Source organism: Somniosus microcephalus, chromosome 10 (assembly GCF_052327205.1).
Source record: "Somniosus microcephalus isolate GS21.2 chromosome 10, FLI_Smic_1.0, whole genome shotgun sequence".
Lineage (NCBI taxonomy): Eukaryota > Metazoa > Chordata > Chondrichthyes > Squaliformes > Somniosidae > Somniosus > Somniosus microcephalus.
Window position 1 is genome coordinate 129,666,800 of NC_140996.1, and position 14,803 is coordinate 129,681,602.

The 14,803-nt window shown below is 50.2% G+C and overlaps 1 protein-coding gene across 1 annotated transcript in view; it reads left to right on the forward strand.

Annotated features, from left to right (window-relative positions):
- The window catches only part of grm5b (glutamate receptor, metabotropic 5b), a 953,934-nt gene that overhangs the window by 767,116 nt on the left and 172,015 nt on the right, over nucleotides 1–14,803 (forward strand). The gene's annotated exons all lie outside the window — the stretch shown is intronic.

The window sequence follows — 14,803 nt, forward strand, 5'->3', positions numbered from 1 at the left end:
AATTTATATTAACAATTTAGACGTTGGAATCAAAAACACAATTTCTAAATTTGATGATGACACCAAATGGGCAGGGGGGAGATAGTCAATGTTGAGGAGGACTGCAACAAATTACAAGAAAACATTAATAAACTTACAGAATGGGCATATAATTGGCAAATAAATTGCAATACAGATAAGTGTGAGGTATTACATTTTGTAAGAAAAATAAGGAGGTCACATATTACTTGGATAATAAGAATCTAAATGGGGTAGAGAAGCAAATGGATCTGGGAGTACAAATTCACAAATCACCAACTGTAGCAACGCTGGTTAATAAGGCCATTATAAAAAAGCAAACCAAGCAACAGGGTTTATTTCTAGAGGGATAGAATTTAAAAGTAGAGAAGTTATGCTAAACTTGTATCGAACCTTGGTTAAACCACACTTGGAGTACTGTGTACAGTTCTGGTCACCATATTCTAAAAAGGATACAGAGGCACTAGAGAGGGTGCAAAAAAAATTGATAAGGATGATACCAGAAATGCGAGGGTATACCTATCAGGAAAGCATGAACAGGCTGGGTCTCTTTCCTCTTGAAAAGAGAAGGCTGAGGAGTGATCTGATAGAAGTTTTTAAAATTCTGAAAGGTTTTGATAGCGTAGACACAAAGGGAGCATTTCCACTTGTGGGGACGAGCAAACCTAGAAGCCGTCAATATAAGAAAGTCACCAAGAAATCAAATAGGGAATTCAGAAGAAACTTCTTTACCCAGAGAATGTTGAACTTGCTACTACAGGGAGTGGTTGAGGTGAAAGGTGTAGATGCATTTAAGGGGAGGCTAGCTAAGCAAATGAGGGAGAAGGGAATGGAGGGTTATGCTGATAGAGTTAGATGAGGAAAGACGGGAGGAGGCTTGAGTGGAGCATAAACACCGGCATAGACTGGTTGGGCCGAATGGCCTGTTTCTGTGCTGTATATCCGATGTAATTTTTGAAATTAATTCTATGTGATCACCAATGAGGCATTAGAGTGGAAATTTTTACAGCGAACTGCAACCTGCTGCCACAGATAGCAATGCATTGTCTGCTGAAGTCAAAGTAACAGCAGCCCTCAATGTTTTTGCCTCTGGCCCATTCATGCTTCAATAGAGGATATTAACATGTTCATGCTTACATTAAGCAGGTTACTGATGTAAATGATGTTTATCATATTCTGCATGCAGAACTGGAAGCCGCAGGATAGGACTCTGGGTTTGCCTACATTGCAGGCTTTCCCTCATCCAGGGCATCATTGACTGTACACACATTGACGTAAGAAAACTGCTAGGCACTTGGTCTGTGTATTAAACAAGGCTTTAATCAACTGTTTTTCAACATGGCAATCTAGTTGTGTCCTTCACTAGTTCCTGTTAAAGAATGTCCTGCACAAGCTGGGCCCTGCCCGAGTATTTATACTCTCCCTGGACAGCACCACCAGCAGGCTGCCCAGTATTATTACATAAGTCATTTTCACATGAATGACAAGATTCATGTCACACATCATCATGAAGGTTCCTGCAAATGGGCCTACTCCCTTCATGAACCGAAAGAGCTCCCACTCCCTTAATGTGCAGCTAGTGCGTAATGACCAGCAGTGCATCGTGCAGGTTGTGCCCACCTTCATACGCCACCAGTCTGCCATCGCCCCACATGCATGGCAAATTAGAGGCTGGCTACTTGCGGACAAAGATTATACCCTACACACTTGACTCATAACACCTCTGGAAAACCCATGCTTGCCAGCAAAACTGCGCTACAACCAGCTCCACCAGTCAACTAGGGCCTTCATTGAGCAGACCATTGGAATGCTCAAGCCACACTTCCGCTGTCCTCCAATGGATGTTGTGCAGGAGAGCAGACTGTAGAACATCCGTGACCCGAGTGAAGCCCCTATTTGTTCAGTCCCCCAGCCTGTCCAAAGCGGAGGAGATGGTGGAGGCCAGAGGCTGCAGTGCCCAGTATGAGCATCCCTGAGAGATTTACTATGGGTGCCACAGAGTTCTGCAAGGAGAACCCAGTTGCAGCATCCATTGGAGTGACCACACACACCAGTGTTGATGCCCTATACTAGAACCCCACACAGGCTGGTAGCGGACTCCTTCACATTCTCCAACATGGTGCAATAGTTCCCAAGGCAGACTGTCCAATGAATTGAGCAATTGCTGACACACATGAAGAATTTTTCTTTTGAAGCCTGGGCCCCAAAAATCCCTCTGTGCAGCCCCCTCTAACTCACTAGCTAGACCTTCCTGGGTGCCAATCTCTGTGCTGGTTCTTGTGAAGTTCTGAGCAAGTGACAGTGAATCTGCTATTTCTCCGGGGTTTCTACCAGTGGGAGATTGGCGATCCCCCATGGAAATTCTACCTCTCTGTCTCTCTGTCTGCGCATCTCAGTTTACTATGCTTTCTGAAGCTTATTGATGTTTATAATTGGGAAACAAAAGTTGCAATAGGTATGTAATTACTAGAGACTGTCATGTTTTTTCTCTTACACCTTCACGCACTCAGCCTCTTTGTTTAAACAAGCACATGCATTTGAAATTTGCCCTCCAGCTTTGCCTCTAATAATTTTGAAAGTAATTAAATAGCTTTTGTTAAAGATTGAGAGAGAAACAATCTAGCCCTGACTTTAACCCTGGCTGCCCAGCATGAACAGTGTGGGTGGGGTTTAAAATGGTGGTCGAGTCCTACCCGCTGCGTTCGACATGTTTGCAGTCACCACCATTTTAACCCCACTGATTCAGGTCACAGGGAAGGTGCCCACCACAGGCGTCTCATTAATATTCAAAAGTTGAAGTCCGATGATATCATTCAGACCCCGATGCAATTTTAACACATAACCACTGCAATTTTAACACATAACCACACCAATCAAGCACAGGGCCGCAGCCACCATCGAAACCTGGTGGCAGGCAGGATCATGGCCAGAAGAGGCACAGGTAAGTTACATTTTTTTATATTTGTCAATGTTTCCTTGTGGACCAGGAGGAGCAGGAGCCTGTGCTTCCCCATCTCCCCCAACCGCAAAGCTCTCATGACCCCCCACCGCCCTCAATTATCATAGCTGATTGCCAGGGACCGTTCCCTTGGACCTCCGGCATCAGCACCCTGGTGCCCAAAATCCCATTCCCAACCATTGATTTCAATTTCATCCCTGCTGGCTTTTGGTGGGAGTCATCTGCAGCTTCCATTTGCCTCCACCTAATCACCTAACCTAGGCATTCTGTAATGCTGACCTATGGGGTTGGGTGCCATGGAGTGGCAACAAATGGTTTACCCTCCTCAGAAGCAGCTCCTGCAGCCCCCTCATCCTTTCAGCAGTCATCAAACAGGATGTTGGATGTTATGCTTCACTGTAACTTACTTGCCAACTCATGTCTGCATCTTGGGTTTCCTTTTGCTGCATTTTTGTATTTGTTTTCAGAACATGGGCCACGTTAACAAGGCTACATTTATTGCCCAACTCTAGTTGCCCTGAATTTTTGCCTGCCACTTCATAGTCCTCTCCTCCTTCAGCTTTGCCCAAGACTACTAATGTGTTCAGTTGCCTTTCAAGCCTTTACAAAGGCTTACAGAATTTTTGCCGTCCTACCTGACACTCCCCTTTAATTATCTCCATTCATTTAAATTTCATTTACACACAGTTTTACATTCCCATCACTAATGTGCACCCTGTACAAGTTCAAATCTGCACATGGAACTATGCTGATGAACTGAAAATTGCATGCAAACAGCAGACCTCCATTTGAGTGTCAACTTGACTGGGTTGGTATCACTGTCTCCTCTCAGTCAGGTGATTGTGGGTCAAAGCCCTATTGCAGGGTTTGAGCATAATCTAGCCTGTCACTTCAGTACAGTACTGAGGCACTGATGTATTGTTGAAGGATGAGATGTTAAACTGAGGTACGGTCTGCCTATTCAGCATCCCACTGCACTGTTCAAAGAACAAGGGGTTCTGTCCATGTTCTGGTCAACATTTCTCCCTCAACCAACACCACCAAAAACAGATTTGCTGTGCATGGGACCTTGCTGCATGGAAATTGGCTGCTGAGTTTTCCTACACAGTAACAGCGATTTCACTTTAGAAGTAGTTCATTGGTTATGAATCACTTTGGGACTCCAGAGAACATAACAAGGTGCTATACAAGTTCTTTTTAATCATTCAGATCTGAACTGCATCTACATTAGAAAATTAAGCCTCCACTGAATCAGCCGAAACTCTCACACTGGTGCTAAATTGTTAATTCTTCAAAATACAGGAACATAGGCCAGAATATTCCCAGTCCCGAGTGTGTGGGTTTGGGGGTGAGTCAGCAGTAAAAATCGGTGAAATTGCCAGCGATTCGGGAACCTGCCGTCATCCGCATTTAACTCGGGCGCATTTCCCAGCGCGCCACGGACCCACTCGGCAGAGGCAAGCAACCTCATTGAAGAGATTGTTGAGAGATTCTTAAGAGGCTTTTTAGCAGCAGCTTTTGGCTTTAACTTCTTGCACACGGGATCCACGCACCTTGGGAACCTCGCCTGTGATGGGGAGGTGGAAGCTCAGTGGCCATGGTGCAAGTCTATTAATTGACAGCTGGAAAAAACACATAAATGCTCCCACATTACACCTGATTACTTGTCTAATGGAAAGGCTCTTGATGACACCATTTTGTGAAGAGATTTAGCTGTCAGGAGTTTGCAGCTCATTTCTGCAACTTCGGAAGCCACTCTCACCACATTATTAGTCACTATCAAAACACTGAGGGATTGGGTCTCTGATCTCCACTTTACCCGCCATTTATTAGATCAGCATGGGTGCCGCTTATGCTGTCTCACCTTGGACCTCTGAATCGGACCCAGATGAGCCCCAGCACCACAACACCAACAGCAGCAGCAACCACAACAGCAGCCTTCTCTTCAACAACCTGATGCTCCACAGGAGATAGGGTCAGCACAGGGCTGCACCATGCCAGAGGCAATACCCCCAACACAGGGTATACAGACAGTGGATGCACTTCCTGGACATGACCGAGCAGCAGTGCTTCAGGAGGCTCAGGCTATTGCACCAAGTTGTCACAGATATTTGTAGCTTGCTGGAGCAAGACGTGCTGCCTGGAGGAGCTGGTGGACTAAAGGACCTGGTGGACACGCCTTACCAGTGGCTGTCAAAGTCACCGCCGCCCTCAACTTCTTTGTCTCAGGCTCCCTCCAGGGACCTGCAGCAAACACTTGCAGGATCTCGCAGTCGGCCGCCCATAGATGCATCACCCAGGTCACCAATGCAATGTTTGACAAGTCAGCCAATTATGTGAACTTTGCCACTGATGACGCCAGTGTTACTGAGCAGGCTCTCAGCTGTGTGGCTCTGGCTGGCTTCCCACAGGTACAGGGCATCATCGACTGCACACATGTGGCCATCAAGGCACCCCCACATCATCTAGGAGCGTTTGTGAACCGCAAGGGTTTCCACTCCCTCAATGTACAGCTCGTCTGCAACCATACAAAGGTCATAATGCATGTTTGTGCTAGATTCCCTGGTAGCTGTCATGAATCTTTCGTGCTGCGTCAGTCCACCCTCCCTCAGCTCGTTGCACCTCCAAACAGACTTACCAGCTGGCTGCTTTGGAGACAAGGGCTATCCACTGAAGATTTGACTCGTAACATGGATTTTCGGAAGGCGTTTGACAAAGTACCACATAGAAGGCTGGATATCAAAATTGAGGCTCGTGGAATAGTTGGGTCAGTGGCTTAAGGACAGAAAACAGCGAGCTGTGGTAAATGGCTGTTTTTCAGATTGGAGGATGGTAGATAGTGGTGTTCCCCAAGGGTCAGTGCTGGGGCCACTGCTTTTTTTGATATATATAAATGACCTGGATATTGGAATACAGAGTAGAATTTCTAAATTTGCCGATGACACCAAACTTGGGGGTGTGGCAAACAGTGATGATGATACCAATCGATTGCAACAGGACATAGAAAGGCTAGCAGAATGGGCAGACAAGTGGCAGATGGAATTTAATACAGAGGAGTGTGAGGTGATGCATTTTGGCAGAAGGAACAGGGAGAAGCAATATACACTTAATGGCACAGTTTTAAAGAGTGTGCAGGGACAGAGGGACCTGGGAGTTAATGTGCATAGGTCCCTGAAGGCGGCTGGACATATTGAGAGAGTGGTTAACAAAGCATATGGGATCTTGGGCTTCATAAGTAGAGGTATTGAGTATAAAAGTAGAGAAGTTATGCGGAACCTTTATAAAAAGCTGGTTAGGCCACAACTGGAGTATTACGTCCAGTTCTGGTCACCACACTTTAGGAAGGATGTGACGGCCCTTGAGAGGGTGCAGAGGAGATTTACCAGAATGGTTCCAGGGATCGGGATCTTAGCTACAAGGACAGGTTGGAGAAGCTGGATTTGTTTTCATTAGAGCAAAGGAGGTTGAGGGGTGATTTGATAGAGGTGTACAAGATTATGATGGGTTTGGATAGGCTAAACGGGGAAAGGCTATCCCCACTAGTTGATGGTACAAGGACTAGGGGACACAGATTTAAGGTTTTGGGCAAGAGATACAGGGGGGATGTGAGGAAAAACTTTTTTACGCAGCGAGTGGTGATGACCTGGAATTCGCTGCCGGTGGAAGTGGGGACACTCAGGCCTAGAAATTCAGTATAGCCACGTTTGGGGCGCTACAGCATGGCATTCGCTAACTTTTGCGCCCAGCGCAACATAGCGCCACCTTCGCCGATATTCAGTTGCATCGCCCCAAGAGGTTGCTGCTGCGCTAAAGCAGGCGATGCACGACTATCATTAGGCGCTAAGCCGGCGATCCGGGGTGCAAACACCGAAGGCGGGTGCAGCGCAGGTGCGGCGAGTTGCTCATTGAGGGCAGACAGTCAGGCGCCAGTCAGCACTTAAAGGGGGAGGGTGGAATTGCTTGGCTGCCACGCCCTGCACACTGCAGCCCTAAGGCAAGGCCTGAACACTGCTTCTGGAACAGCTCCACGCCCAGGAGAATGGAGAAGGCCAGGGAGAGAGCGCAGCGCTTCGGCGAGGGTGACCTGAGGCTGCTGGTTGGCGCAGTGGACCGCAGGCGCCATATCCTCTTCCCTGAGGGTGGCAGGAGGCCGCTGCCCGCCGAATATCGGAAAGCATGGAGGGATGTGGCAAACCGGGTCGCGTCCAACAGCGTGGTTGGCAGGACACCAACCCAGTGCCGGAAAAAATTCAACGACCTCACTCGGGTTGTCAGGGTGAGTACCCTTTCCAGTATCCTCCTCATCCCTGCATGTGCACCTCACTTTATGGCCAAACAGGTCTGAAAGCCCTAATGGCCAGCCCTCATCCAGCAGCTATGGGACTGTCATGAAAAGCACTTGCGCAATCAGGACTTTAGACATTGTCAGGACTATTCGACCATGGGAGGCAGTGCGGGCAAGATCAGGGCTTGACACTGTCAGGGCTAATCGAACATGGGAGGCAGTGCGGGTAAGATCAGGGCTTGACACTGTCAGGGCTAATCGAACATGGGAGGCAGTGCGGGCAAGATCAGGGCTTGACACTGTCAGGGCTAATCGAACATGGGAGGCAGTGTGGGCAAGATCAGGGCTTGACACTGTACTTAGAGGCGGTCCTTTCTCTTGCAGGCCAAGCTGGCACATAACAGAAGACAGCAGCGACAGACCGGGGGAGGCCGTCCTGACCTGAAACAGCTGAGCGACCTCGAGCAGCGAGTGGAGCGGATCATGGCAGGCCGGCTGAGTGGCCCCGTCGCCACTGGAGATGCTGACCCTGTTCTGGGCACCAATGGTAAGGTCATCACCTTTTTGACCTCTCCCTTTCCACTTGCGCCTCACACCAGCATCCTTTGCCAGTATCGAACCAATGCAGTGCACAGCAGCACTCATGCCTCCCTCGCTGCCGCCCTGTCCTCACTCTAAAGCAACTCTTGTGCCTCCCTGCTTTCAGATGGTGACTCGCCAGGTGAGGAGGTGGTCCCTCAAGCTGGCACTGTGTCCGAGTCAGACATAGAGGAGGAGGAAGAGGAAGCCAGCCCATCAGGGACACCCTCAGCCGAGGCAGCCCATGGCCATGATGGTGATACGTCTTCCCTGGAGGGGAGCAGGGGGGAAGGGTCGGAGGATAGTGAAGCTCCGGGGACCAGCGGGCTGCAGCAACGCGGGAGGGGTGGGGAAGCTCGGCGGCCTTCTCCCCGGAGGGTGAGTACGGCCTCCAGTCCTGCTATGATGAGCGCAGAGGAGGTGCGGCTCCTAGCGGAAATGGGTGCCCAGGCTGAGCGCAGGCACACTGAGCTCATGGCTGCAGTGGCAAGGATGCCTGACTCCATAGAGTCACTGGCAAGGAGTGTGCAGGAATTCGGGGCAGCACAGGCCAGGAGTCTGCAACAATTCAGTGCAGCACAGGCCAGGAGTCTGCAACAATTCAGTGCGGCACAGGCCAGGAGTCTGCAGGACTTCGTGGCAGCACAGGCTAGGAGTCAGCAGGACTTCGCTGCTTCACAGGCGGCTTCTAGCCAAGTGCTCAGTCGTGCCGTGCATTCACTGGCTGCTGTCATGCAGACACAGACCAGGGCCACACGGGCACTAACTGCTGCCACGTTCGCTGGATCGACCAGGCATCGCCGGGGCACTCGCTGTGCCGCAGCAGCCCAGCAGTCTGTGCCTCAGCAGATTGCTGCGCATGCTGCAGTGCTGGCCCATGCGCGTGCCAATGTATCAGCCGACCAGGGAGTGCCTGTGATCTGTCAGGTTGGCAGCATTCCTGCAGCCAACACTGTCACTCCTCCATTGCAGCTGCCACCAGCTGTTGGACAGACTGCTGCCGCCCAAGCAGAGTTGGAGCAGTCAGCAGCCGGCCCGTCCAGGCCCAGAGCTGGTCCAGGCCGACCCCCAAGGGCATCTGCCGTCTCACCATCTGACCCTCAGCAGCCTTCCCCCAGCCTTGCTGCAGCCACTGGGGTCCCATTGAGGAGGAGCTGCAGGGCGGGTAGGGGCCAGTCACGGAAGCGAAACGGATCACCCTCGCAGGGGAAAAAGTAGAAGGTGTGGCCAAATGTTTTGTTTTACTTATAAAAGCCGAGACTGGTGTATTTGTTTCATATTTAAAGGCCGAGACTGGTGTATTTGTTTCATATTTAAAGACCGAGACTGGTGTATTTGTTTCATATTTAAAGGCCGAGACTGGTATATTTGTTTCATATTTAAAGGCCGAGACTGGTGTATTTGTGTTTTTGGGGGGGGTTTCTCTCCATTAGTTTGTCATGTGGGAAGGGCACAGAGGTATCATAGTAAAAAAATTTCTTAAATCGCACTGTCCATGCTTTCTTTTGGAAGTCCTGGTTGCCCTGCTCGGCTGAGGGCTTGTGGAGCGGCTACATTCATCTTCTGCCATTGGCACAAGCCATTCCCTGAGAGGGGGCCTAGAACCGACGTGCAATAAGCCGCCGACGGGCGGCCCTTGCACTTTCTGCCTCCCTCCTGTGCTGGTCCTCCTCCTCCTCCTCCTCCTCCTCCTCTGGTGGTCCTCCAATGTCTGCTGGCAGTGGCTGAGTCCTGCGGATAGCCAGGTTGTGCAGCATGCAGCACACGACAATGATATGGGAGACTCGCTCAGGCGAGTACTGTAGGGCTCCCCCGGAACGATCCAGACAGCGGAACCATTACTTCAGCACGCCGATTGTTTGCTCAATGATGTTCCTGGTTGCTTGATGGCTGTCATTGTATCGCTCTTCAGCAGGGGTGCTGGGCGCACGGAGCGGGGTCATCAGCCAAGTGCACAAAGGATAGTCTTTGTCCCCGAGAAGCCATCCTCGTGGGTGAGGCTGGGCCTCGAACATGTCTGCCACAGAAGTCTGGCGCAGGATGAAGGCATCGTGGCTGCTGCCTGGAAAGCGGGCATTGACAGCTAGGATGAGCTGCCTGTGGTCACACACCAACTGCACGTTGAGCGAATGGTAGCCCTTCCGGTTGCGGTAATCCTCGGCATTCTCTAGAGGAGCCCGCAAAGCCACATGCGTGCAGTCAATGGCACCCTGCACCATGGGGAAGCCCGCTAATGCTGCAAAGCCCATTGCACGCTGTTGCTGCTTGTCAATGGTCATGGGGAAGGAGATGAACTGACGTCTCCTTCTGAAAAGGGCATTGGTCACCTGGCGGATGCAGCAATGTACCGCAAACTGGGAGATGTTGGAAATGTCCCCAGTAGCGGATTGGAAGGAGCCGGTGGCATAGAAGTTGAGAGCCACCATCACCTTCACTGCCACCGACAGAGACATCCTGCTCCTCAGCTGTGGCTGCAGATCTCCGCGAAGCAGATGGCAGATCTCAGTGACCACCGCCCTTCTGAATAGCAGCCTCCGAACACACTGCTCCTCAGACATGTTCAGATATGAGAACTGCTGGCGGTATACCCTGGGTGGGTAAGGCCTCCTTTGCCGACGCCTGTTGCCCCTTCTCCGTCTGGCCATGACTGGCACTCTCTCACGGCGTCTCTGAGCCCTTTGAATGCAATGGAGAAGCCCAACGTTTCCACCCATTGCAGCCCCCATTATATGTTTCCAATCAATGCTATGACTCTGAAGTTAAAGACAAGTGCAAAGCTGTGGCCTGAAGCCACAAGTACCTGTGCGAGTGTTGAGCCAAACCAGAAAGCTCTCTACCTTTGTCTCTCTCCAAAGATCCGTCTCTCACAAAGAAGGAGTGGTGCAAAATGGCTGCCATTTATACTGCAGGAGGAGTGCCCTTTAATTAGCGCCCCCCCCCCGCGCCCCGCAGCGACTGGGAACCGTTCCCCTCTACCAGTCGCTAGGGGCGCCAGGCGCACAATAGGCCGGCGCCACTGAATTTCCGGTTTGGGGCGCAAAAAGGGCGTTGCACCATGAAATGACGTCAGGATCTGCGCGCGCAGCTGAGCGCGTGCAAAGGTTTTGCGCCACCGCTAAATCTTAACTGAAGTTCGCGAGAGGCGCAGATCGCGCTGCGCCCGGGCGCTAGCCACTTAGCACCCCACTTCTCCTCCTCCTAAGGCGCTAGCGGCTGGCGCAAACAACTGAATTTCTAGGCCTCAATGTTTTCAAGGGGAGACTGGATAGGCACTTGAGGGAAATAAACTTGCAGGGCTACGGGGATAGAGTGGGGGAATGGGACTGACTGGATTGCTCTACAGAGAGCCGGCATGGACTCGATGGGCCAAATGGCCTCCTTCTGTGCCATTATAAGAGCCATAACAGCACAGAAGGAGGCCGTTCTATGACACTTGAGGCTAAGTACTGAGGCCCAGGAGCGTTATAATGAGAACCACATGTCCATCAGATGTGTCATAGTGCAAGCAATAGGCAGGCTAAAGATGCACTTCAGATGCCTTGACAGATCTGGAGGAGCCCTTCAGTACACACCAGCTAGGGTCTCCAGAATCATCGTCATTTGCTCTGTGCTGCATAACATAACGCAGCAGCGAGGATTGGAGCTGTAAAAGGAGCAAGACACAGAGTGCACAGCCTCTTCAGAGGAGGACGAGGAGGACGAGGAGGAGGAGGTACAAGTGGAAGATGATGAGGAAGAGGAAGAGGAACCTGAGGTGGAGATGGCAGAAGCAGCGGCGCACATTATTTCCCGGGAGGCCCGGGATAGCCTCATAATGGCTAGATTTACTTAACTTGCTCCAATGCACCCATATGGCTGCCAAATGCTGCACTAAGCCCCACCCCCTTCACCCCCACCCCACCCCAAACAACACCATAAAGCAGCCCTACAATGATCAAGCCATTCCTCTCACCCAAACCGCCACTGCTCAAGGTTAAGTAATGTCTCACCATTCACTCCAAGTGACAAAGCCACTTCCCAGCTAGCAGGCAAAAATGGACAAGACTGGAAAGTGATGCAAAGAAATACATTTATCTCTGTCATAAGTATAACTGAAACTTACCACATTTGTTCATACACTTGTGCATCTAAGGTTGTGTCTTTTTTCTTTTCTGAGTGCTTCTATGAGGTGCAACTCCTGTGGCTTCAGCAGAGGTAGAGGCAGGCTGCTCACTTCCCTGCTGCGACTGCTTTGACACTTTTGGTGGCTGTCCTCTGGGTGTTGGAGCCTGTGAGGGCCCCGCCAAAGACTGCTCCTCCTGCGACTGTGCAGGGGCAGACTCGGCCATTGGGATCCGGGGCAGCATGTGGGGCTCTGACTGAGGGGGAGGCAACAGGGGAGAAGTGGGAGCGCTTTGAGCAGAACCTGCACTTCCATGTCCCCTCTTAATATCATTCCTCTCATGGGCCACCCGCACTTCCTTGGAGAGCACCTTGCTACGCAGCAGTGGGGTGATGAATGTCCAAGTCTCTGTTTATATCCCTCCCCAAGATGAGGTCTATGAGCATCTGCCATCTGTTGTCCACAGCAAGCAAGTGCTCGTGTGACTGACGCATTTGCTGCACCATGCAATGGCCATCCTTTCCATGGAATAGCACATCGTCACCATCACCTGCGACATGGTGGTGCTCATATTGGAGAGGGACTCCTCCATTCTCTGTACATTTGCAGACATCGTGGCTGCAGAAGATGCCAGAACCTCATGTAATTGTTGCTGCCCCTCCAAGATCACCCTCTTTCTCGATGGCCCCCGAGGCTCAGTGTCTGCATGCACCTATCTTGCAGGTCCACCCATCCCTCTCTGTCTATGTACATACTCACATCCCCATCTGACTAACCACCACTGACACTCACCCTCATTCTAATGCAATCATAGCAAGTAACACCACAGAAGGAAGCCATTTGGCAATATCACGCCACTCCCTCATCGTCACCCTCTACAGATGTAGCCCTCTGGTGAGGAGTCTCCACTGCTGTCCCTGTCAACACCATCTGCTCTTGCTCACTTGAAATGAGAGACACCAGGTGAAAACACTCCTCGCACAGGACCCACCGAGGTGTGTATCTGCGCTGGTGCTGGCGGCGCTTGGGTCTGCTGCTGGAGCTTCCTCCGAGGAGTCATCTTCCTCCTCCAGCTGGACAGTGGTGCAGGGGGGTGGGGGGGCACTGATGGACCTGTGGGAGAGTAAAGAGATGAATTAGAAGTGTTATAATAAGAATGGGTAATGTTACCATTATGCCTATGATGATATTTCACTGGCTGCTGACATCAGTCACCATATGAGTGACTACTATATGCCATGTGGCTGTGTGAGATGTAATTCTGTCAGCAGGTTGCTGGGATGTCCCCCTCTCTCTGTCTCCCACCACCAGCAGCTCTGCAACTGCAGAGATCCCCAGGGCCGCCTGCTCTGCTGGAGTCAATTGACTGAAGACTGGAGGGCCACCTCCTCTTCTCTGTCTCTCCCTATTGTTCTGGGATCTCTTCTCCTGCAAGGAGGGAAAGAAGAGAACTTTGAGTGAGAGTGATGGAATGAGTGTAACGGATGGATGGGCAACATCTGTAGAGGGTGACATGAGGGAGTGGCGTGACATTGCTAAATGACCTCCTTCTGTGGTGTTACTTGCTATGATTGCATTAGAATGAGGGTGAGTGTCAGTGGTGGTTAGTCAGATGGGGATGTGAGTATGCACATAGCCAGAGAGGGATGGGTGGACGTGCAAGATGGGTTGGTGTGAGGAATGATGTGCAGGAGTAGGCTTGGGAAGACAGAGAGATGGGGGTGTGGTGACACGCACATCAGGATGTAGGTGAGTGTGGCTTTGCACTCACTTTCCTGACTTCATTAGATTATTGAATCTTTTCCTGCATTGGATCCACGTCCTCCTAATGACATCCCTGCTACTGACATCCTCTGCGATTTCCAGCCTTGCCCTTTTTATCTCTTTGTGTGGTCACTTGCATTGATCGCCAGGGAAGAGGACCACCCTGCGTGCTCTTACTGCCTGCACCAGAACTTCGAGGGAGGCATCATTGAACCTTGGCGTGGCTCTCTGTCTTGTCTCCACGACCTACAGTTTTATCACATTATTGAAACCTCTGGAAACCAACTTATGCACTCCTACATCAACCTTCAAATGAGATGTGTTCAAGGCTGCTTTAAATATTCACGCTGGAAATGAGTCATCGATGACATCATTGGACCCGCTCCATTTAATTGGGCTGGGAAACGCGCATGACTGTTTTAATTGGGGCCATTAAGTAAATCTCGCACTGCAGAACGCGCCGTTCACAACTTCGGGCTCCTAACTCGCTATGCAGCCCGCATGCACACAACCCGACTCCAAGGTAAAGATTCCAGCCTTAATGTGCAGGGGTCTGCTGCGGACAAATAAAACTGTACATCATTACCTTCCCCTCTGGTAATAACAAGAACAGTTATAAAACATGGAATATTTTTTAAAATTCACATACAATAATACGCTAGCAGAGTTTTGTTCAGGTGCCTGCTCGTTACCAGCTGTGATTTTCTCTTTTATGTATATTCTACAGATACCTCAGACAGGTAAAACCACAATATCTAATAACAATGATGTCCTGGCTCTATAGTCTGAGGTGGTATTGGGTGAAGCAATTAGTTTAGTTTGACATTTCTGAGCTTGTACTCTGTTATGATTTACTCATTCTGCGATAGGGCAACTAATTTGGTGATGTGCGACCCCCTACAGAAAAACCCGTAAATGAATTATTTTACTGCTTGTAGCACAACTTACTGTTTGGACACTGAAATTTCACATAAAACATCTTTGTGACAGTGCAAGTGACAGTTTCTGAATAGATCTCAGTGATAACAAATCACATAGTTAATTTACTGTAATTCAGTGAAAATGTTTAGTGAGCAAGACAGTTTGAACAAATCAT